The sequence below is a fragment of the Oncorhynchus kisutch genome, linkage group LG29, assembly GCF_002021735.2.
Source record: "Oncorhynchus kisutch isolate 150728-3 linkage group LG29, Okis_V2, whole genome shotgun sequence".
In the NCBI taxonomy this organism is placed as follows: domain Eukaryota; kingdom Metazoa; phylum Chordata; class Actinopteri; order Salmoniformes; family Salmonidae; genus Oncorhynchus; species Oncorhynchus kisutch.
This window is the reverse complement of record NC_034202.2, coordinates 40720633-40738897: the sequence shown is the minus strand read 5'-3', so window position 1 is coordinate 40738897 and position 18265 is coordinate 40720633. Positions and strand designations below refer to the sequence as shown.

General features: G+C 45.6%; 45 non-coding genes across 45 annotated transcripts; all 45 read right to left on the bottom strand.

The window, feature by feature from the left end:
- Positions 1 to 50: 50 nt before the first annotated feature.
- Positions 51 to 122, bottom strand: trnad-guc (transfer RNA aspartic acid (anticodon GUC)). Its single transcript has one exon. It is a non-coding gene; the product is annotated as a tRNA-Asp (tRNA).
- Positions 123 to 668: 546 nt separating this feature from the next.
- trnag-gcc (transfer RNA glycine (anticodon GCC)) lies at positions 669 to 739 on the bottom strand. The gene has a single exon. It is a non-coding gene; the product is annotated as a tRNA-Gly (tRNA).
- A 111-nt stretch (positions 740 to 850) lies between these two features.
- On the bottom strand, positions 851 to 922 carry trnad-guc (transfer RNA aspartic acid (anticodon GUC)). The gene has a single exon. It is a non-coding gene; the product is annotated as a tRNA-Asp (tRNA).
- Positions 923 to 1468: 546 nt separating this feature from the next.
- trnag-gcc (transfer RNA glycine (anticodon GCC)) lies at positions 1469 to 1539 on the bottom strand. Its single transcript has one exon. It is a non-coding gene; the product is annotated as a tRNA-Gly (tRNA).
- A 111-nt stretch (positions 1540 to 1650) lies between these two features.
- Positions 1651 to 1722, bottom strand: trnad-guc (transfer RNA aspartic acid (anticodon GUC)). The gene has a single exon. It is a non-coding gene; the product is annotated as a tRNA-Asp (tRNA).
- A 546-nt stretch (positions 1723 to 2268) lies between these two features.
- Positions 2269 to 2339, bottom strand: trnag-gcc (transfer RNA glycine (anticodon GCC)). Its single transcript has one exon. It is a non-coding gene; the product is annotated as a tRNA-Gly (tRNA).
- Positions 2340 to 2450: 111 nt separating this feature from the next.
- Positions 2451 to 2522, bottom strand: trnad-guc (transfer RNA aspartic acid (anticodon GUC)). Its single transcript has one exon. It is a non-coding gene; the product is annotated as a tRNA-Asp (tRNA).
- Positions 2523 to 3068: 546 nt separating this feature from the next.
- trnag-gcc (transfer RNA glycine (anticodon GCC)) lies at positions 3069 to 3139 on the bottom strand. The gene has a single exon. It is a non-coding gene; the product is annotated as a tRNA-Gly (tRNA).
- A 111-nt stretch (positions 3140 to 3250) lies between these two features.
- trnad-guc (transfer RNA aspartic acid (anticodon GUC)) lies at positions 3251 to 3322 on the bottom strand. The gene has a single exon. It is a non-coding gene; the product is annotated as a tRNA-Asp (tRNA).
- Positions 3323 to 3868: 546 nt separating this feature from the next.
- Positions 3869 to 3939, bottom strand: trnag-gcc (transfer RNA glycine (anticodon GCC)). The gene has a single exon. It is a non-coding gene; the product is annotated as a tRNA-Gly (tRNA).
- Positions 3940 to 4050: 111 nt separating this feature from the next.
- Positions 4051 to 4122, bottom strand: trnad-guc (transfer RNA aspartic acid (anticodon GUC)). Its single transcript has one exon. It is a non-coding gene; the product is annotated as a tRNA-Asp (tRNA).
- A 550-nt stretch (positions 4123 to 4672) lies between these two features.
- Positions 4673 to 4743, bottom strand: trnag-gcc (transfer RNA glycine (anticodon GCC)). Its single transcript has one exon. It is a non-coding gene; the product is annotated as a tRNA-Gly (tRNA).
- Positions 4744 to 4854: 111 nt separating this feature from the next.
- On the bottom strand, positions 4855 to 4926 carry trnad-guc (transfer RNA aspartic acid (anticodon GUC)). The gene has a single exon. It is a non-coding gene; the product is annotated as a tRNA-Asp (tRNA).
- Positions 4927 to 5476: 550 nt separating this feature from the next.
- trnag-gcc (transfer RNA glycine (anticodon GCC)) lies at positions 5477 to 5547 on the bottom strand. Its single transcript has one exon. It is a non-coding gene; the product is annotated as a tRNA-Gly (tRNA).
- Positions 5548 to 5658: 111 nt separating this feature from the next.
- Positions 5659 to 5730, bottom strand: trnad-guc (transfer RNA aspartic acid (anticodon GUC)). The gene has a single exon. It is a non-coding gene; the product is annotated as a tRNA-Asp (tRNA).
- Positions 5731 to 6276: 546 nt separating this feature from the next.
- Positions 6277 to 6347, bottom strand: trnag-gcc (transfer RNA glycine (anticodon GCC)). Its single transcript has one exon. It is a non-coding gene; the product is annotated as a tRNA-Gly (tRNA).
- A 111-nt stretch (positions 6348 to 6458) lies between these two features.
- trnad-guc (transfer RNA aspartic acid (anticodon GUC)) lies at positions 6459 to 6530 on the bottom strand. The gene has a single exon. It is a non-coding gene; the product is annotated as a tRNA-Asp (tRNA).
- A 550-nt stretch (positions 6531 to 7080) lies between these two features.
- trnag-gcc (transfer RNA glycine (anticodon GCC)) lies at positions 7081 to 7151 on the bottom strand. Its single transcript has one exon. It is a non-coding gene; the product is annotated as a tRNA-Gly (tRNA).
- A 111-nt stretch (positions 7152 to 7262) lies between these two features.
- On the bottom strand, positions 7263 to 7334 carry trnad-guc (transfer RNA aspartic acid (anticodon GUC)). The gene has a single exon. It is a non-coding gene; the product is annotated as a tRNA-Asp (tRNA).
- A 550-nt stretch (positions 7335 to 7884) lies between these two features.
- On the bottom strand, positions 7885 to 7955 carry trnag-gcc (transfer RNA glycine (anticodon GCC)). The gene has a single exon. It is a non-coding gene; the product is annotated as a tRNA-Gly (tRNA).
- Positions 7956 to 8066: 111 nt separating this feature from the next.
- trnad-guc (transfer RNA aspartic acid (anticodon GUC)) lies at positions 8067 to 8138 on the bottom strand. Its single transcript has one exon. It is a non-coding gene; the product is annotated as a tRNA-Asp (tRNA).
- Positions 8139 to 8690: 552 nt separating this feature from the next.
- trnag-gcc (transfer RNA glycine (anticodon GCC)) lies at positions 8691 to 8761 on the bottom strand. Its single transcript has one exon. It is a non-coding gene; the product is annotated as a tRNA-Gly (tRNA).
- A 111-nt stretch (positions 8762 to 8872) lies between these two features.
- Positions 8873 to 8944, bottom strand: trnad-guc (transfer RNA aspartic acid (anticodon GUC)). The gene has a single exon. It is a non-coding gene; the product is annotated as a tRNA-Asp (tRNA).
- Positions 8945 to 9497: 553 nt separating this feature from the next.
- On the bottom strand, positions 9498 to 9568 carry trnag-gcc (transfer RNA glycine (anticodon GCC)). Its single transcript has one exon. It is a non-coding gene; the product is annotated as a tRNA-Gly (tRNA).
- A 111-nt stretch (positions 9569 to 9679) lies between these two features.
- Positions 9680 to 9751, bottom strand: trnad-guc (transfer RNA aspartic acid (anticodon GUC)). The gene has a single exon. It is a non-coding gene; the product is annotated as a tRNA-Asp (tRNA).
- A 553-nt stretch (positions 9752 to 10304) lies between these two features.
- trnag-gcc (transfer RNA glycine (anticodon GCC)) lies at positions 10305 to 10375 on the bottom strand. The gene has a single exon. It is a non-coding gene; the product is annotated as a tRNA-Gly (tRNA).
- A 111-nt stretch (positions 10376 to 10486) lies between these two features.
- trnad-guc (transfer RNA aspartic acid (anticodon GUC)) lies at positions 10487 to 10558 on the bottom strand. The gene has a single exon. It is a non-coding gene; the product is annotated as a tRNA-Asp (tRNA).
- Positions 10559 to 11111: 553 nt separating this feature from the next.
- trnag-gcc (transfer RNA glycine (anticodon GCC)) lies at positions 11112 to 11182 on the bottom strand. Its single transcript has one exon. It is a non-coding gene; the product is annotated as a tRNA-Gly (tRNA).
- Positions 11183 to 11293: 111 nt separating this feature from the next.
- trnad-guc (transfer RNA aspartic acid (anticodon GUC)) lies at positions 11294 to 11365 on the bottom strand. Its single transcript has one exon. It is a non-coding gene; the product is annotated as a tRNA-Asp (tRNA).
- Positions 11366 to 11918: 553 nt separating this feature from the next.
- trnag-gcc (transfer RNA glycine (anticodon GCC)) lies at positions 11919 to 11989 on the bottom strand. Its single transcript has one exon. It is a non-coding gene; the product is annotated as a tRNA-Gly (tRNA).
- A 111-nt stretch (positions 11990 to 12100) lies between these two features.
- Positions 12101 to 12172, bottom strand: trnad-guc (transfer RNA aspartic acid (anticodon GUC)). The gene has a single exon. It is a non-coding gene; the product is annotated as a tRNA-Asp (tRNA).
- Positions 12173 to 12725: 553 nt separating this feature from the next.
- Positions 12726 to 12796, bottom strand: trnag-gcc (transfer RNA glycine (anticodon GCC)). The gene has a single exon. It is a non-coding gene; the product is annotated as a tRNA-Gly (tRNA).
- A 111-nt stretch (positions 12797 to 12907) lies between these two features.
- On the bottom strand, positions 12908 to 12979 carry trnad-guc (transfer RNA aspartic acid (anticodon GUC)). Its single transcript has one exon. It is a non-coding gene; the product is annotated as a tRNA-Asp (tRNA).
- A 553-nt stretch (positions 12980 to 13532) lies between these two features.
- trnag-gcc (transfer RNA glycine (anticodon GCC)) lies at positions 13533 to 13603 on the bottom strand. The gene has a single exon. It is a non-coding gene; the product is annotated as a tRNA-Gly (tRNA).
- Positions 13604 to 13714: 111 nt separating this feature from the next.
- On the bottom strand, positions 13715 to 13786 carry trnad-guc (transfer RNA aspartic acid (anticodon GUC)). The gene has a single exon. It is a non-coding gene; the product is annotated as a tRNA-Asp (tRNA).
- A 553-nt stretch (positions 13787 to 14339) lies between these two features.
- On the bottom strand, positions 14340 to 14410 carry trnag-gcc (transfer RNA glycine (anticodon GCC)). Its single transcript has one exon. It is a non-coding gene; the product is annotated as a tRNA-Gly (tRNA).
- Positions 14411 to 14521: 111 nt separating this feature from the next.
- trnad-guc (transfer RNA aspartic acid (anticodon GUC)) lies at positions 14522 to 14593 on the bottom strand. The gene has a single exon. It is a non-coding gene; the product is annotated as a tRNA-Asp (tRNA).
- Positions 14594 to 15146: 553 nt separating this feature from the next.
- trnag-gcc (transfer RNA glycine (anticodon GCC)) lies at positions 15147 to 15217 on the bottom strand. Its single transcript has one exon. It is a non-coding gene; the product is annotated as a tRNA-Gly (tRNA).
- Positions 15218 to 15329: 112 nt separating this feature from the next.
- On the bottom strand, positions 15330 to 15401 carry trnad-guc (transfer RNA aspartic acid (anticodon GUC)). The gene has a single exon. It is a non-coding gene; the product is annotated as a tRNA-Asp (tRNA).
- Positions 15402 to 15954: 553 nt separating this feature from the next.
- trnag-gcc (transfer RNA glycine (anticodon GCC)) lies at positions 15955 to 16025 on the bottom strand. Its single transcript has one exon. It is a non-coding gene; the product is annotated as a tRNA-Gly (tRNA).
- A 111-nt stretch (positions 16026 to 16136) lies between these two features.
- trnad-guc (transfer RNA aspartic acid (anticodon GUC)) lies at positions 16137 to 16208 on the bottom strand. The gene has a single exon. It is a non-coding gene; the product is annotated as a tRNA-Asp (tRNA).
- A 553-nt stretch (positions 16209 to 16761) lies between these two features.
- Positions 16762 to 16832, bottom strand: trnag-gcc (transfer RNA glycine (anticodon GCC)). Its single transcript has one exon. It is a non-coding gene; the product is annotated as a tRNA-Gly (tRNA).
- Positions 16833 to 16943: 111 nt separating this feature from the next.
- On the bottom strand, positions 16944 to 17015 carry trnad-guc (transfer RNA aspartic acid (anticodon GUC)). Its single transcript has one exon. It is a non-coding gene; the product is annotated as a tRNA-Asp (tRNA).
- A 553-nt stretch (positions 17016 to 17568) lies between these two features.
- trnag-gcc (transfer RNA glycine (anticodon GCC)) lies at positions 17569 to 17639 on the bottom strand. The gene has a single exon. It is a non-coding gene; the product is annotated as a tRNA-Gly (tRNA).
- Positions 17640 to 17750: 111 nt separating this feature from the next.
- On the bottom strand, positions 17751 to 17822 carry trnad-guc (transfer RNA aspartic acid (anticodon GUC)). Its single transcript has one exon. It is a non-coding gene; the product is annotated as a tRNA-Asp (tRNA).
- Positions 17823 to 18265: the final 443 nt, after the last annotated feature.

Genomic DNA, 18265 nt, shown 5'->3' with positions numbered 1-18265 from the left:
TCGATTTGTGGGCTCAGCTACATTGTTCACCTTAAAAAAAGCAGTCCTTTCTCCCCGTCGGGGAATTGAACCCCGGTCTCCCGCGTGACAGGCGGGGATACTCACCACTATACTAACGAGGAGCTGGTGTGTTGGACCTTTGAAAAAACGTGGAGCATTGGTACAAACCATAAGTTTGCAGTGTTGGGCTTTAACCCTTCTAACAAAAACATCTGTATAGACTGAATGGTTAGAGCTGCTGTGACCCCTCTATGGAATGCTGGGACTCTCACGAACACGTACATGTAATCGATTTCGCTCTATACCACTCACAGGCCACACAATCGTAGTTAGAAGGTGACGCGTTTGTGGGATGTCCCAGGACATTGTCACAAATGCCAAACTCAAGACAGTTGTCACTGACTAGTTGGTTACTCGTTTCCCTTTTAACAACTAAAGCCTTGCACAAAGTAAATCACCTCACACACTGGACATCTACAATGGATTCACCAAAGTCTCCTGAGAATGAGTGAATGTCCAAACTGAAAACGAAAGCAAAGTGAGATTTTTCAAGAGTCAGTTGAGATTTCGACCAAGAACAACAGAGATTTCTGTTGGCCTGGCAATCGAACACAGATTTCTTCCTCAGGGGTTTGCATACTTCACGAAATTACATGTTCAAAACATCCTGCATTGGCCGGGAATCGAACCCGGGCCTCCCGCGTGGCAGGCGAGAATTCTACCACTGAACAACCAATGCCTTGGAATACTGAGAAAAGGCCGGAAATCGTATCATAAAGCTTTATCTCCAAGCATACGTTTCGATTTGTGGGCTCAGCTACATTGTTCACCTTAAAAAAAGCAGTCCTTTCTCCCCGTCGGGGAATTGAACCCCGGTCTCCCGCGTGACAGGCGGGGATACTCACCACTATACTAACGAGGAGCTGGTGTGTTGGACCTTTGAAAAAACGTGGAGCATTGGTACAAACCATAAGTTTGCAGTGTTGGGCTTTAACCCTTCTAACAAAAACATCTGTATAGACTGAATGGTTAGAGCTGCTGTGACCCCTCTATGGAATGCTGGGACTCTCACGAACACGTACATGTAATCGATTTCGCTCTATACCACTCACAGGCCACACAATCGTAGTTAGAAGGTGACGCGTTTGTGGGATGTCCCAGGACATTGTCACAAATGCCAAACTCAAGACAGTTGTCACTGACTAGTTGGTTACTCGTTTCCCTTTTAACAACTAAAGCCTTGCACAAAGTAAATCACCTCACACACTGGACATCTACAATGGATTCACCAAAGTCTCCTGAGAATGAGTGAATGTCCAAACTGAAAACGAAAGCAAAGTGAGATTTTTCAAGAGTCAGTTGAGATTTCGACCAAGAACAACAGAGATTTCTGTTGGCCTGGCAATCGAACACAGATTTCTTCCTCAGGGGTTTGCATACTTCACGAAATTACATGTTCAAAACATCCTGCATTGGCCGGGAATCGAACCCGGGCCTCCCGCGTGGCAGGCGAGAATTCTACCACTGAACAACCAATGCCTTGGAATACTGAGAAAAGGCCGGAAATCGTATCATAAAGCTTTATCTCCAAGCATACGTTTCGATTTGTGGGCTCAGCTACATTGTTCACCTTAAAAAAAGCAGTCCTTTCTCCCCGTCGGGGAATTGAACCCCGGTCTCCCGCGTGACAGGCGGGGATACTCACCACTATACTAACGAGGAGCTGGTGTGTTGGACCTTTGAAAAAACGTGGAGCATTGGTACAAACCATAAGTTTGCAGTGTTGGGCTTTAACCCTTCTAACAAAAACATCTGTATAGACTGAATGGTTAGAGCTGCTGTGACCCCTCTATGGAATGCTGGGACTCTCACGAACACGTACATGTAATCGATTTCGCTCTATACCACTCACAGGCCACACAATCGTAGTTAGAAGGTGACGCGTTTGTGGGATGTCCCAGGACATTGTCACAAATGCCAAACTCAAGACAGTTGTCACTGACTAGTTGGTTACTCGTTTCCCTTTTAACAACTAAAGCCTTGCACAAAGTAAATCACCTCACACACTGGACATCTACAATGGATTCACCAAAGTCTCCTGAGAATGAGTGAATGTCCAAACTGAAAACGAAAGCAAAGTGAGATTTTTCAAGAGTCAGTTGAGATTTCGACCAAGAACAACAGAGATTTCTGTTGGCCTGGCAATCGAACACAGATTTCTTCCTCAGGGGTTTGCATACTTCACGAAATTACATGTTCAAAACATCCTGCATTGGCCGGGAATCGAACCCGGGCCTCCCGCGTGGCAGGCGAGAATTCTACCACTGAACAACCAATGCCTTGGAATACTGAGAAAAGGCCGGAAATCGTATCATAAAGCTTTATCTCCAAGCATACGTTTCGATTTGTGGGCTCAGCTACATTGTTCACCTTAAAAAAAGCAGTCCTTTCTCCCCGTCGGGGAATTGAACCCCGGTCTCCCGCGTGACAGGCGGGGATACTCACCACTATACTAACGAGGAGCTGGTGTGTTGGACCTTTGAAAAAACGTGGAGCATTGGTACAAACCATAAGTTTGCAGTGTTGGGCTTTAACCCTTCTAACAAAAACATCTGTATAGACTGAATGGTTAGAGCTGCTGTGACCCCTCTATGGAATGCTGGGACTCTCACGAACACGTACATGTAATCGATTTCGCTCTATACCACTCACAGGCCACACAATCGTAGTTAGAAGGTGACGCGTTTGTGGGATGTCCCAGGACATTGTCACAAATGCCAAACTCAAGACAGTTGTCACTGACTAGTTGGTTACTCGTTTCCCTTTTAACAACTAAAGCCTTGCACAAAGTAAATCACCTCACACACTGGACATCTACAATGGATTCACCAAAGTCTCCTGAGAATGAGTGAATGTCCAAACTGAAAACGAAAGCAAAGTGAGATTTTTCAAGAGTCAGTTGAGATTTCGACCAAGAACAACAGAGATTTCTGTTGGCCTGGCAATCGAACACAGATTTCTTCCTCAGGGGTTTGCATACTTCACGAAATTACATGTTCAAAACATCCTGCATTGGCCGGGAATCGAACCCGGGCCTCCCGCGTGGCAGGCGAGAATTCTACCACTGAACAACCAATGCCTTGGAATACTGAGAAAAGGCCGGAAATCGTATCATAAAGCTTTATCTCCAAGCATACGTTTCGATTTGTGGGCTCAGCTACATTGTTCACCTTAAAAAAAGCAGTCCTTTCTCCCCGTCGGGGAATTGAACCCCGGTCTCCCGCGTGACAGGCGGGGATACTCACCACTATACTAACGAGGAGCTGGTGTGTTGGACCTTTGAAAAAACGTGGAGCATTGGTACAAACCATAAGTTTGCAGTGTTGGGCTTTAACCCTTCTAACAAAAACATCTGTATAGACTGAATGGTTAGAGCTGCTGTGACCCCTCTATGGAATGCTGGGACTCTCACGAACACGTACATGTAATCGATTTCGCTCTATACCACTCACAGGCCACACAATCGTAGTTAGAAGGTGACGCGTTTGTGGGATGTCCCAGGACATTGTCACAAATGCCAAACTCAAGACAGTTGTCACTGACTAGTTGGTTACTCGTTTCCCTTTTAACAACTAAAGCCTTGCACAAAGTAAATCACCTCACACACTGGACATCTACAATGGATTCACCAAAGTCTCCTGAGAATGAGTGAATGTCCAAACTGAAAACGAAAGCAAAGTGAGATTTTTCAAGAGTCAGTTGAGATTTCGACCAAGAACAACAGAGATTTCTGTTGGCCTGGCAATCGAACACAGATTTCTTCCTCAGGGGTTTGCATACTTCACGAAATTACATGTTCAAAACATCCTGCATTGGCCGGGAATCGAACCCGGGCCTCCCGCGTGGCAGGCGAGAATTCTACCACTGAACAACCAATGCCTTGGAATACTGAGAAAAGGCCGGAAATCGTATCATAAAGCTTTATCTCCAAGCATACGTTTCGATTTGTGGGCTCAGCTACATTGTTCACCTTAAAAAAAGCAGTCCTTTCTCCCCGTCGGGGAATTGAACCCCGGTCTCCCGCGTGACAGGCGGGGATACTCACCACTATACTAACGAGGAGCTGGTGTGTTGGACCTTTGAAAAAACGTGGAGCATTGGTACAAACCATAAGTTTGCAGTGTTGGGCTTTAACCCTTCTAACAAAAACATCTGTATAGACTGAATGGTTAGCTAGAGCTGCTGTGACCCCTCTATGGAATGCTGGGACTCTCACGAACACGTACATGTAATCGATTTCGCTCTATACCACTCACAGGCCACACAATCGTAGTTAGAAGGTGACGCGTTTGTGGGATGTCCCAGGACATTGTCACAAATGCCAAACTCAAGACAGTTGTCACTGACTAGTTGGTTACTCGTTTCCCTTTTAACAACTAAAGCCTTGCACAAAGTAAATCACCTCACACACTGGACATCTACAATGGATTCACCAAAGTCTCCTGAGAATGAGTGAATGTCCAAACTGAAAACGAAAGCAAAGTGAGATTTTTCAAGAGTCAGTTGAGATTTCGACCAAGAACAACAGAGATTTCTGTTGGCCTGGCAATCGAACACAGATTTCTTCCTCAGGGGTTTGCATACTTCACGAAATTACATGTTCAAAACATCCTGCATTGGCCGGGAATCGAACCCGGGCCTCCCGCGTGGCAGGCGAGAATTCTACCACTGAACAACCAATGCCTTGGAATACTGAGAAAAGGCCGGAAATCGTATCATAAAGCTTTATCTCCAAGCATACGTTTCGATTTGTGGGCTCAGCTACATTGTTCACCTTAAAAAAAGCAGTCCTTTCTCCCCGTCGGGGAATTGAACCCCGGTCTCCCGCGTGACAGGCGGGGATACTCACCACTATACTAACGAGGAGCTGGTGTGTTGGACCTTTGAAAAAACGTGGAGCATTGGTACAAACCATAAGTTTGCAGTGTTGGGCTTTAACCCTTCTAACAAAAACATCTGTATAGACTGAATGGTTAGAGCTAGCTGCTGTGACCCCTCTATGGAATGCTGGGACTCTCACGAACACGTACATGTAATCGATTTCGCTCTATACCACTCACAGGCCACACAATCGTAGTTAGAAGGTGACGCGTTTGTGGGATGTCCCAGGACATTGTCACAAATGCCAAACTCAAGACAGTTGTCACTGACTAGTTGGTTACTCGTTTCCCTTTTAACAACTAAAGCCTTGCACAAAGTAAATCACCTCACACACTGGACATCTACAATGGATTCACCAAAGTCTCCTGAGAATGAGTGAATGTCCAAACTGAAAACGAAAGCAAAGTGAGATTTTTCAAGAGTCAGTTGAGATTTCGACCAAGAACAACAGAGATTTCTGTTGGCCTGGCAATCGAACACAGATTTCTTCCTCAGGGGTTTGCATACTTCACGAAATTACATGTTCAAAACATCCTGCATTGGCCGGGAATCGAACCCGGGCCTCCCGCGTGGCAGGCGAGAATTCTACCACTGAACAACCAATGCCTTGGAATACTGAGAAAAGGCCGGAAATCGTATCATAAAGCTTTATCTCCAAGCATACGTTTCGATTTGTGGGCTCAGCTACATTGTTCACCTTAAAAAAAGCAGTCCTTTCTCCCCGTCGGGGAATTGAACCCCGGTCTCCCGCGTGACAGGCGGGGATACTCACCACTATACTAACGAGGAGCTGGTGTGTTGGACCTTTGAAAAAACGTGGAGCATTGGTACAAACCATAAGTTTGCAGTGTTGGGCTTTAACCCTTCTAACAAAAACATCTGTATAGACTGAATGGTTAGAGCTGCTGTGACCCCTCTATGGAATGCTGGGACTCTCACGAACACGTACATGTAATCGATTTCGCTCTATACCACTCACAGGCCACACAATCGTAGTTAGAAGGTGACGCGTTTGTGGGATGTCCCAGGACATTGTCACAAATGCCAAACTCAAGACAGTTGTCACTGACTAGTTGGTTACTCGTTTCCCTTTTAACAACTAAAGCCTTGCACAAAGTAAATCACCTCACACACTGGACATCTACAATGGATTCACCAAAGTCTCCTGAGAATGAGTGAATGTCCAAACTGAAAACGAAAGCAAAGTGAGATTTTTCAAGAGTCAGTTGAGATTTCGACCAAGAACAACAGAGATTTCTGTTGGCCTGGCAATCGAACACAGATTTCTTCCTCAGGGGTTTGCATACTTCACGAAATTACATGTTCAAAACATCCTGCATTGGCCGGGAATCGAACCCGGGCCTCCCGCGTGGCAGGCGAGAATTCTACCACTGAACAACCAATGCCTTGGAATACTGAGAAAAGGCCGGAAATCGTATCATAAAGCTTTATCTCCAAGCATACGTTTCGATTTGTGGGCTCAGCTACATTGTTCACCTTAAAAAAAGCAGTCCTTTCTCCCCGTCGGGGAATTGAACCCCGGTCTCCCGCGTGACAGGCGGGGATACTCACCACTATACTAACGAGGAGCTGGTGTGTTGGACCTTTGAAAAAACGTGGAGCATTGGTACAAACCATAAGTTTGCAGTGTTGGGCTTTAACCCTTCTAACAAAAACATCTGTATAGACTGAATGGTTAGAGCTAGCTGCTGTGACCCCTCTATGGAATGCTGGGACTCTCACGAACACGTACATGTAATCGATTTCGCTCTATACCACTCACAGGCCACACAATCGTAGTTAGAAGGTGACGCGTTTGTGGGATGTCCCAGGACATTGTCACAAATGCCAAACTCAAGACAGTTGTCACTGACTAGTTGGTTACTCGTTTCCCTTTTAACAACTAAAGCCTTGCACAAAGTAAATCACCTCACACACTGGACATCTACAATGGATTCACCAAAGTCTCCTGAGAATGAGTGAATGTCCAAACTGAAAACGAAAGCAAAGTGAGATTTTTCAAGAGTCAGTTGAGATTTCGACCAAGAACAACAGAGATTTCTGTTGGCCTGGCAATCGAACACAGATTTCTTCCTCAGGGGTTTGCATACTTCACGAAATTACATGTTCAAAACATCCTGCATTGGCCGGGAATCGAACCCGGGCCTCCCGCGTGGCAGGCGAGAATTCTACCACTGAACAACCAATGCCTTGGAATACTGAGAAAAGGCCGGAAATCGTATCATAAAGCTTTATCTCCAAGCATACGTTTCGATTTGTGGGCTCAGCTACATTGTTCACCTTAAAAAAAGCAGTCCTTTCTCCCCGTCGGGGAATTGAACCCCGGTCTCCCGCGTGACAGGCGGGGATACTCACCACTATACTAACGAGGAGCTGGTGTGTTGGACCTTTGAAAAAACGTGGAGCATTGGTACAAACCATAAGTTTGCAGTGTTGGGCTTTAACCCTTCTAACAAAAACATCTGTATAGACTGAATGGTTAGCTAGAGCTGCTGTGACCCCTCTATGGAATGCTGGGACTCTCACGAACACGTACATGTAATCGATTTCGCTCTATACCACTCACAGGCCACACAATCGTAGTTAGAAGGTGACGCGTTTGTGGGATGTCCCAGGACATTGTCACAAATGCCAAACTCAAGACAGTTGTCACTGACTAGTTGGTTACTCGTTTCCCTTTTAACAACTAAAGCCTTGCACAAAGTAAATCACCTCACACACTGGACATCTACAATGGATTCACCAAAGTCTCCTGAGAATGAGTGAATGTCCAAACTGAAAACGAAAGCAAAGTGAGATTTTTCAAGAGTCAGTTGAGATTTCGACCAAGAACAACAGAGATTTCTGTTGGCCTGGCAATCGAACACAGATTTCTTCCTCAGGGGTTTGCATACTTCACGAAATTACATGTTCAAAACATCCTGCATTGGCCGGGAATCGAACCCGGGCCTCCCGCGTGGCAGGCGAGAATTCTACCACTGAACAACCAATGCCTTGGAATACTGAGAAAAGGCCGGAAATCGTATCATAAAGCTTTATCTCCAAGCATACGTTTCGATTTGTGGGCTCAGCTACATTGTTCACCTTAAAAAAAGCAGTCCTTTCTCCCCGTCGGGGAATTGAACCCCGGTCTCCCGCGTGACAGGCGGGGATACTCACCACTATACTAACGAGGAGCTGGTGTGTTGGACCTTTGAAAAAACGTGGAGCATTGGTACAAACCATAAGTTTGCAGTGTTGGGCTTTAACCCTTCTAACAAAAACATCTGTATAGACTGAATGGTTAGAGCTAGAGCTGCTGTGACCCCTCTATGGAATGCTGGGACTCTCACGAACACGTACATGTAATCGATTTCGCTCTATACCACTCACAGGCCACACAATCGTAGTTAGAAGGTGACGCGTTTGTGGGATGTCCCAGGACATTGTCACAAATGCCAAACTCAAGACAGTTGTCACTGACTAGTTGGTTACTCGTTTCCCTTTTAACAACTAAAGCCTTGCACAAAGTAAATCACCTCACACACTGGACATCTACAATGGATTCACCAAAGTCTCCTGAGAATGAGTGAATGTCCAAACTGAAAACGAAAGCAAAGTGAGATTTTTCAAGAGTCAGTTGAGATTTCGACCAAGAACAACAGAGATTTCTGTTGGCCTGGCAATCGAACACAGATTTCTTCCTCAGGGGTTTGCATACTTCACGAAATTACATGTTCAAAACATCCTGCATTGGCCGGGAATCGAACCCGGGCCTCCCGCGTGGCAGGCGAGAATTCTACCACTGAACAACCAATGCCTTGGAATACTGAGAAAAGGCCGGAAATCGTATCATAAAGCTTTATCTCCAAGCATACGTTTCGATTTGTGGGCTCAGCTACATTGTTCACCTTAAAAAAAGCAGTCCTTTCTCCCCGTCGGGGAATTGAACCCCGGTCTCCCGCGTGACAGGCGGGGATACTCACCACTATACTAACGAGGAGCTGGTGTGTTGGACCTTTGAAAAAACGTGGAGCATTGGTACAAACCATAAGTTTGCAGTGTTGGGCTTTAACCCTTCTAACAAAAACATCTGTATAGACTGAATGGTTAGAGCTAGAAGCTGCTGTGACCCCTCTATGGAATGCTGGGACTCTCACGAACACGTACATGTAATCGATTTCGCTCTATACCACTCACAGGCCACACAATCGTAGTTAGAAGGTGACGCGTTTGTGGGATGTCCCAGGACATTGTCACAAATGCCAAACTCAAGACAGTTGTCACTGACTAGTTGGTTACTCGTTTCCCTTTTAACAACTAAAGCCTTGCACAAAGTAAATCACCTCACACACTGGACATCTACAATGGATTCACCAAAGTCTCCTGAGAATGAGTGAATGTCCAAACTGAAAACGAAAGCAAAGTGAGATTTTTCAAGAGTCAGTTGAGATTTCGACCAAGAACAACAGAGATTTCTGTTGGCCTGGCAATCGAACACAGATTTCTTCCTCAGGGGTTTGCATACTTCACGAAATTACATGTTCAAAACATCCTGCATTGGCCGGGAATCGAACCCGGGCCTCCCGCGTGGCAGGCGAGAATTCTACCACTGAACAACCAATGCCTTGGAATACTGAGAAAAGGCCGGAAATCGTATCATAAAGCTTTATCTCCAAGCATACGTTTCGATTTGTGGGCTCAGCTACATTGTTCACCTTAAAAAAAGCAGTCCTTTCTCCCCGTCGGGGAATTGAACCCCGGTCTCCCGCGTGACAGGCGGGGATACTCACCACTATACTAACGAGGAGCTGGTGTGTTGGACCTTTGAAAAAACGTGGAGCATTGGTACAAACCATAAGTTTGCAGTGTTGGGCTTTAACCCTTCTAACAAAAACATCTGTATAGACTGAATGGTTAGAGCTAGAAGCTGCTGTGACCCCTCTATGGAATGCTGGGACTCTCACGAACACGTACATGTAATCGATTTCGCTCTATACCACTCACAGGCCACACAATCGTAGTTAGAAGGTGACGCGTTTGTGGGATGTCCCAGGACATTGTCACAAATGCCAAACTCAAGACAGTTGTCACTGACTAGTTGGTTACTCGTTTCCCTTTTAACAACTAAAGCCTTGCACAAAGTAAATCACCTCACACACTGGACATCTACAATGGATTCACCAAAGTCTCCTGAGAATGAGTGAATGTCCAAACTGAAAACGAAAGCAAAGTGAGATTTTTCAAGAGTCAGTTGAGATTTCGACCAAGAACAACAGAGATTTCTGTTGGCCTGGCAATCGAACACAGATTTCTTCCTCAGGGGTTTGCATACTTCACGAAATTACATGTTCAAAACATCCTGCATTGGCCGGGAATCGAACCCGGGCCTCCCGCGTGGCAGGCGAGAATTCTACCACTGAACAACCAATGCCTTGGAATACTGAGAAAAGGCCGGAAATCGTATCATAAAGCTTTATCTCCAAGCATACGTTTCGATTTGTGGGCTCAGCTACATTGTTCACCTTAAAAAAAGCAGTCCTTTCTCCCCGTCGGGGAATTGAACCCCGGTCTCCCGCGTGACAGGCGGGGATACTCACCACTATACTAACGAGGAGCTGGTGTGTTGGACCTTTGAAAAAACGTGGAGCATTGGTACAAACCATAAGTTTGCAGTGTTGGGCTTTAACCCTTCTAACAAAAACATCTGTATAGACTGAATGGTTAGAGCTAGAAGCTGCTGTGACCCCTCTATGGAATGCTGGGACTCTCACGAACACGTACATGTAATCGATTTCGCTCTATACCACTCACAGGCCACACAATCGTAGTTAGAAGGTGACGCGTTTGTGGGATGTCCCAGGACATTGTCACAAATGCCAAACTCAAGACAGTTGTCACTGACTAGTTGGTTACTCGTTTCCCTTTTAACAACTAAAGCCTTGCACAAAGTAAATCACCTCACACACTGGACATCTACAATGGATTCACCAAAGTCTCCTGAGAATGAGTGAATGTCCAAACTGAAAACGAAAGCAAAGTGAGATTTTTCAAGAGTCAGTTGAGATTTCGACCAAGAACAACAGAGATTTCTGTTGGCCTGGCAATCGAACACAGATTTCTTCCTCAGGGGTTTGCATACTTCACGAAATTACATGTTCAAAACATCCTGCATTGGCCGGGAATCGAACCCGGGCCTCCCGCGTGGCAGGCGAGAATTCTACCACTGAACAACCAATGCCTTGGAATACTGAGAAAAGGCCGGAAATCGTATCATAAAGCTTTATCTCCAAGCATACGTTTCGATTTGTGGGCTCAGCTACATTGTTCACCTTAAAAAAAGCAGTCCTTTCTCCCCGTCGGGGAATTGAACCCCGGTCTCCCGCGTGACAGGCGGGGATACTCACCACTATACTAACGAGGAGCTGGTGTGTTGGACCTTTGAAAAAACGTGGAGCATTGGTACAAACCATAAGTTTGCAGTGTTGGGCTTTAACCCTTCTAACAAAAACATCTGTATAGACTGAATGGTTAGAGCTAGAAGCTGCTGTGACCCCTCTATGGAATGCTGGGACTCTCACGAACACGTACATGTAATCGATTTCGCTCTATACCACTCACAGGCCACACAATCGTAGTTAGAAGGTGACGCGTTTGTGGGATGTCCCAGGACATTGTCACAAATGCCAAACTCAAGACAGTTGTCACTGACTAGTTGGTTACTCGTTTCCCTTTTAACAACTAAAGCCTTGCACAAAGTAAATCACCTCACACACTGGACATCTACAATGGATTCACCAAAGTCTCCTGAGAATGAGTGAATGTCCAAACTGAAAACGAAAGCAAAGTGAGATTTTTCAAGAGTCAGTTGAGATTTCGACCAAGAACAACAGAGATTTCTGTTGGCCTGGCAATCGAACACAGATTTCTTCCTCAGGGGTTTGCATACTTCACGAAATTACATGTTCAAAACATCCTGCATTGGCCGGGAATCGAACCCGGGCCTCCCGCGTGGCAGGCGAGAATTCTACCACTGAACAACCAATGCCTTGGAATACTGAGAAAAGGCCGGAAATCGTATCATAAAGCTTTATCTCCAAGCATACGTTTCGATTTGTGGGCTCAGCTACATTGTTCACCTTAAAAAAAGCAGTCCTTTCTCCCCGTCGGGGAATTGAACCCCGGTCTCCCGCGTGACAGGCGGGGATACTCACCACTATACTAACGAGGAGCTGGTGTGTTGGACCTTTGAAAAAACGTGGAGCATTGGTACAAACCATAAGTTTGCAGTGTTGGGCTTTAACCCTTCTAACAAAAACATCTGTATAGACTGAATGGTTAGAGCTAGAAGCTGCTGTGACCCCTCTATGGAATGCTGGGACTCTCACGAACACGTACATGTAATCGATTTCGCTCTATACCACTCACAGGCCACACAATCGTAGTTAGAAGGTGACGCGTTTGTGGGATGTCCCAGGACATTGTCACAAATGCCAAACTCAAGACAGTTGTCACTGACTAGTTGGTTACTCGTTTCCCTTTTAACAACTAAAGCCTTGCACAAAGTAAATCACCTCACACACTGGACATCTACAATGGATTCACCAAAGTCTCCTGAGAATGAGTGAATGTCCAAACTGAAAACGAAAGCAAAGTGAGATTTTTCAAGAGTCAGTTGAGATTTCGACCAAGAACAACAGAGATTTCTGTTGGCCTGGCAATCGAACACAGATTTCTTCCTCAGGGGTTTGCATACTTCACGAAATTACATGTTCAAAACATCCTGCATTGGCCGGGAATCGAACCCGGGCCTCCCGCGTGGCAGGCGAGAATTCTACCACTGAACAACCAATGCCTTGGAATACTGAGAAAAGGCCGGAAATCGTATCATAAAGCTTTATCTCCAAGCATACGTTTCGATTTGTGGGCTCAGCTACATTGTTCACCTTAAAAAAAGCAGTCCTTTCTCCCCGTCGGGGAATTGAACCCCGGTCTCCCGCGTGACAGGCGGGGATACTCACCACTATACTAACGAGGAGCTGGTGTGTTGGACCTTTGAAAAAACGTGGAGCATTGGTACAAACCATAAGTTTGCAGTGTTGGGCTTTAACCCTTCTAACAAAAACATCTGTATAGACTGAATGGTTAGAGCTAGAAGCTGCTGTGACCCCTCTATGGAATGCTGGGACTCTCACGAACACGTACATGTAATCGATTTCGCTCTATACCACTCACAGGCCACACAATCGTAGTTAGAAGGTGACGCGTTTGTGGGATGTCCCAGGACATTGTCACAAATGCCAAACTCAAGACAGTTGTCACTGACTAGTTGGTTACTCGTTTCCCTTTTAACAACTAAAGCCTTGCACAAAGTAAATCACCTCACACACTGGACATCTACAATGGATTCACCAAAGTCTCCTGAGAATGAGTGAATGTCCAAACTGAAAACGAAAGCAAAGTGAGATTTTTCAAGAGTCAGTTGAGATTTCGACCAAGAACAACAGAGATTTCTGTTGGCCTGGCAATCGAACACAGATTTCTTCCTCAGGGGTTTGCATACTTCACGAAATTACATGTTCAAAACATCCTGCATTGGCCGGGAATCGAACCCGGGCCTCCCGCGTGGCAGGCGAGAATTCTACCACTGAACAACCAATGCCTTGGAATACTGAGAAAAGGCCGGAAATCGTATCATAAAGCTTTATCTCCAAGCATACGTTTCGATTTGTGGGCTCAGCTACATTGTTCACCTTAAAAAAAGCAGTCCTTTCTCCCCGTCGGGGAATTGAACCCCGGTCTCCCGCGTGACAGGCGGGGATACTCACCACTATACTAACGAGGAGCTGGTGTGTTGGACCTTTGAAAAAACGTGGAGCATTGGTACAAACCATAAGTTTGCAGTGTTGGGCTTTAACCCTTCTAACAAAAACATCTGTATAGACTGAATGGTTAGAGCTAGAAGCTGCTGTGACCCCTCTATGGAATGCTGGGACTCTCACGAACACGTACATGTAATCGATTTCGCTCTATACCACTCACAGGCCACACAATCGTAGTTAGAAGGTGACGCGTTTGTGGGATGTCCCAGGACATTGTCACAAATGCCAAACTCAAGACAGTTGTCACTGACTAGTTGGTTACTCGTTTCCCTTTTAACAACTAAAGCCTTGCACAAAGTAAATCACCTCACACACTGGACATCTACAATGGATTCACCAAAGTCTCCTGAGAATGAGTGAATGTCCAAACTGAAAACGAAAGCAAAGTGAGATTTTTCAAGAGTCAGTTGAGATTTCGACCAAGAACAACAGAGATTTCTGTTGGCCTGGCAATCGAACACAGATTTCTTCCTCAGGGGTTTGCATACTTCACGAAATTACATGTTCAAAACATCCTGCATTGGCCGGGAATCGAACCCGGGCCTCCCGCGTGGCAGGCGAGAATTCTACCACTGAACAACCAATGCCTTGGAATACTGAGAAAAGGCCGGAAATCGTATCATAAAGCTTTATCTCCAAGCATACGTTTCGATTTGTGGGCTCAGCTACATTGTTCACCTTAAAAAAAGCAGTCCTTTCTCCCCGTCGGGGAATTGAACCCCGGTCTCCCGCGTGACAGGCGGGGATACTCACCACTATACTAACGAGGAGCTGGTGTGTTGGACCTTTGAAAAAACGTGGAGCATTGGTACAAACCATAAGTTTGCAGTGTTGGGCTTTAACCCTTCTAACAAAAACATCTGTATAGACTGAATGGTTAGAGCTAGAAGCTGCTGTGACCCCTCTATGGAATGCTGGGACTCTCACGAACACGTACATGGAATCGATTTCGCTCTATACCACTCACAGGCCACACAATCGTAGTTAGAAGGTGACGCGTTTGTGGGATGTCCCAGGACATTGTCACAAATGCCAAACTCAAGACAGTTGTCACTGACTAGTTGGTTACTCGTTTCCCTTTTAACAACTAAAGCCTTGCACAAAGTAAATCACCTCACACACTGGACATCTACAATGGATTCACCAAAGTCTCCTGAGAATGAGTGAATGTCCAAACTGAAAACGAAAGCAAAGTGAGATTTTTCAAGAGTCAGTTGAGATTTCGACCAAGAACAACAGAGATTTCTGTTGGCCTGGCAATCGAACACAGATTTCTTCCTCAGGGGTTTGCATACTTCACGAAATTACATGTTCAAAACATCCTGCATTGGCCGGGAATCGAACCCGGGCCTCCCGCGTGGCAGGCGAGAATTCTACCACTGAACAACCAATGCCTTGGAATACTGAGAAAAAGGCCGGAAATCGTATCATAAAGCTTTATCTCCAAGCATACGTTTCGATTTGTGGGCTCAGCTACATTGTTCACCTTAAAAAAAGCAGTCCTTTCTCCCCGTCGGGGAATTGAACCCCGGTCTCCCGCGTGACAGGCGGGGATACTCACCACTATACTAACGAGGAGCTGGTGTGTTGGACCTTTGAAAAAACGTGGAGCATTGGTACAAACCATAAGTTTGCAGTGTTGGGCTTTAACCCTTCTAACAAAAACATCTGTATAGACTGAATGGTTAGAGCTAGAAGCTGCTGTGACCCCTCTATGGAATGCTGGGACTCTCACGAACACGTACATGGAATCGATTTCGCTCTATACCACTCACAGGCCACACAATCGTAGTTAGAAGGTGACGCGTTTGTGGGATGTCCCAGGACATTGTCACAAATGCCAAACTCAAGACAGTTGTCACTGACTAGTTGGTTACTCGTTTCCCTTTTAACAACTAAAGCCTTGCACAAAGTAAATCACCTCACACACTGGACATCTACAATGGATTCACCAAAGTCTCCTGAGAATGAGTGAATGTCCAAACTGAAAACGAAAGCAAAGTGAGATTTTTCAAGAGTCAGTTGAGATTTCGACCAAGACCAACAGAGATTTCTGTTGGCCTGGCAATCGAACACAGATTTCTTCCTCAGGGGTTTGCATACTTCACGAAATTACATGTTCAAAACATCCTGCATTGGCCGGGAATCGAACCCGGGCCTCCCGCGTGGCAGGCGAGAATTCTACCACTGAACAACCAATGCCTTGGAATACTGAGAAAAGGCCGGAAATCGTATCATAAAGCTTTATCTCCAAGCATATGTTTCGATTTGTGGGCTCAGCTACATTGTTCACCTTAAAAAAAGCAGTCCTTTCTCCCCGTCGGGGAATTGAACCCCGGTCTCCCGCGTGACAGGCGGGGATACTCACCACTATACTAACGAGGAGCTGGTGTGTTGGACCTTTGAAAAAACGTGGAGCATTGGTACAAACCATAAGTTTGCAGTGTTGGGCTTTAACCCTTCTAACAAAAACATCTGTATAGACTGAATGGTTAGAGCTAGAAGCTGCTGTGACCCCTCTATGGAATGCTGGGACTCTCACGAACACGTACATGGAATCGATTTCGCTCTATACCACTCACAGGCCACACAATCGTAGTTAGAAGGTGACGCGTTTGTGGGATGTCCCAGGACATTGTCACAAATGCCAAACTCAAGACAGTTGTCACTGACTAGTTGGTTACTGGTTTCCCTTTTAACAACTAAAGCCTTGCACAAAGTAAATCACCTCACACACTGGACATCTACAATGGATTCACCAAAGTCTCCTGAGAATGAGTGAATGTCCAAACTGAAAACGAAAGCAAAGTGAGATTTTTCAAGAGTCAGTTGAGATTTCGACCAAGACCAACAGAGATTTCTGTTGGCCTGGCAATCGAACACAGATTTCTTCCTCAGGGGTTTGCATACTTCACGAAATTACATGTTCAAAACATCCTGCATTGGCCGGGAATCGAACCCGGGCCTCCCGCGTGGCAGGCGAGAATTCTACCACTGAACAACCAATGCCTTGGAATACTGAGAAAAGGCCGGAAATCGTATCATAAAGCTTTATCTCCAAGCATATGTTTCGATTTGTGGGCTCAGCTACATTGTTCACCTTAAAAAAAGCAGTCCTTTCTCCCCGTCGGGGAATTGAACCCCGGTCTCCCGCGTGACAGGCGGGGATACTCACCACTATACTAACGAGGAGCTGGTGTGTTGGACCTTTGAAAAAACGTGGAGCATTGGTACAAACCATAAGTTTGCAGTGTTGGGCTTTAACCCTTCTAACAAAAACATCTGTATAGACTGAATGGTTAGAGCTAGAAGCTGCTGTGACCCCTCTATGGAATGCTGGGACTCTCACGAACACGTACATGGAATCGATTTCGCTCTATACCACTCACAGGCCACACAATCGTAGTTAGAAGGTGACGCGTTTGTGGGATGTCCCAGGACATTGTCACAAATGCCAAACTCAAGACAGTTGTCACTGACTAGTTGGTTACTGGTTTCCCTTTTAACAACTAAAGCCTTGCACAAAGTAAATCACCTCACACACTGGACATCTACAATGGATTCACCAAAGTCTCCTGAGAATGAGTGAATGTCCAAACTGAAAACGAAAGCAAAGTGAGATTTTTCAAGAGTCAGTTGAGATTTCGACCAAGACCAACAGAGATTTCTGTTGGCCTGGCAATCGAACACAGATTTCTTCCTCAGGGGTTTGCATACTTCACGAAATTACATGTTCAAAACATCCTGCATTGGCCGGGAATCGAACCCGGGCCTCCCGCGTGGCAGGCGAGAATTCTACCACTGAACAACCAATGCCTTGGAATACTGAGAAAAGGCCGGAAATCGTATCATAAAGCTTTATCTCCAAGCATATGTTTCGATTTGTGGGCTCAGCTACATTGTTCACCTTAAAAAAAGCAGTCCTTTCTCCCCGTCGGGGAATTGAACCCCGGTCTCCCGCGTGACAGGCGGGGATACTCACCACTATACTAACGAGGAGCTGGTGTGTTGGACCTTTGAAAAAACGTGGAGCATTGGTACAAACCATAAGTTTGCAGTGTTGGGCTTTAACCCTTCTAACAAAAACATCTGTATAGACTGAATGGTTAGAGCTAGAAGCTGCTGTGACCCCTCTATGGAATGCTGGGACTCTCACGAACACGTACATGGAATCGATTTCGCTCTATACCACTCACAGGCCACACAATCGTAGTTAGAAGGTGACGCGTTTGTGGGATGTCCCAGGACATTGTCACAAATGCCAAACTCAAGACAGTTGTCACTGACTAGTTGGTTACTGGTTTCCCTTTTAACAACTAAAGCCTTGCACAAAGTAAATCACCTCACACACTGGACATCTACAATGGATTCACCAAAGTCTCCTGAGAATGAGTGAATGTCCAAACTGAAAACGAAAGCAAAGTGAGATTTTTCAAGAGTCA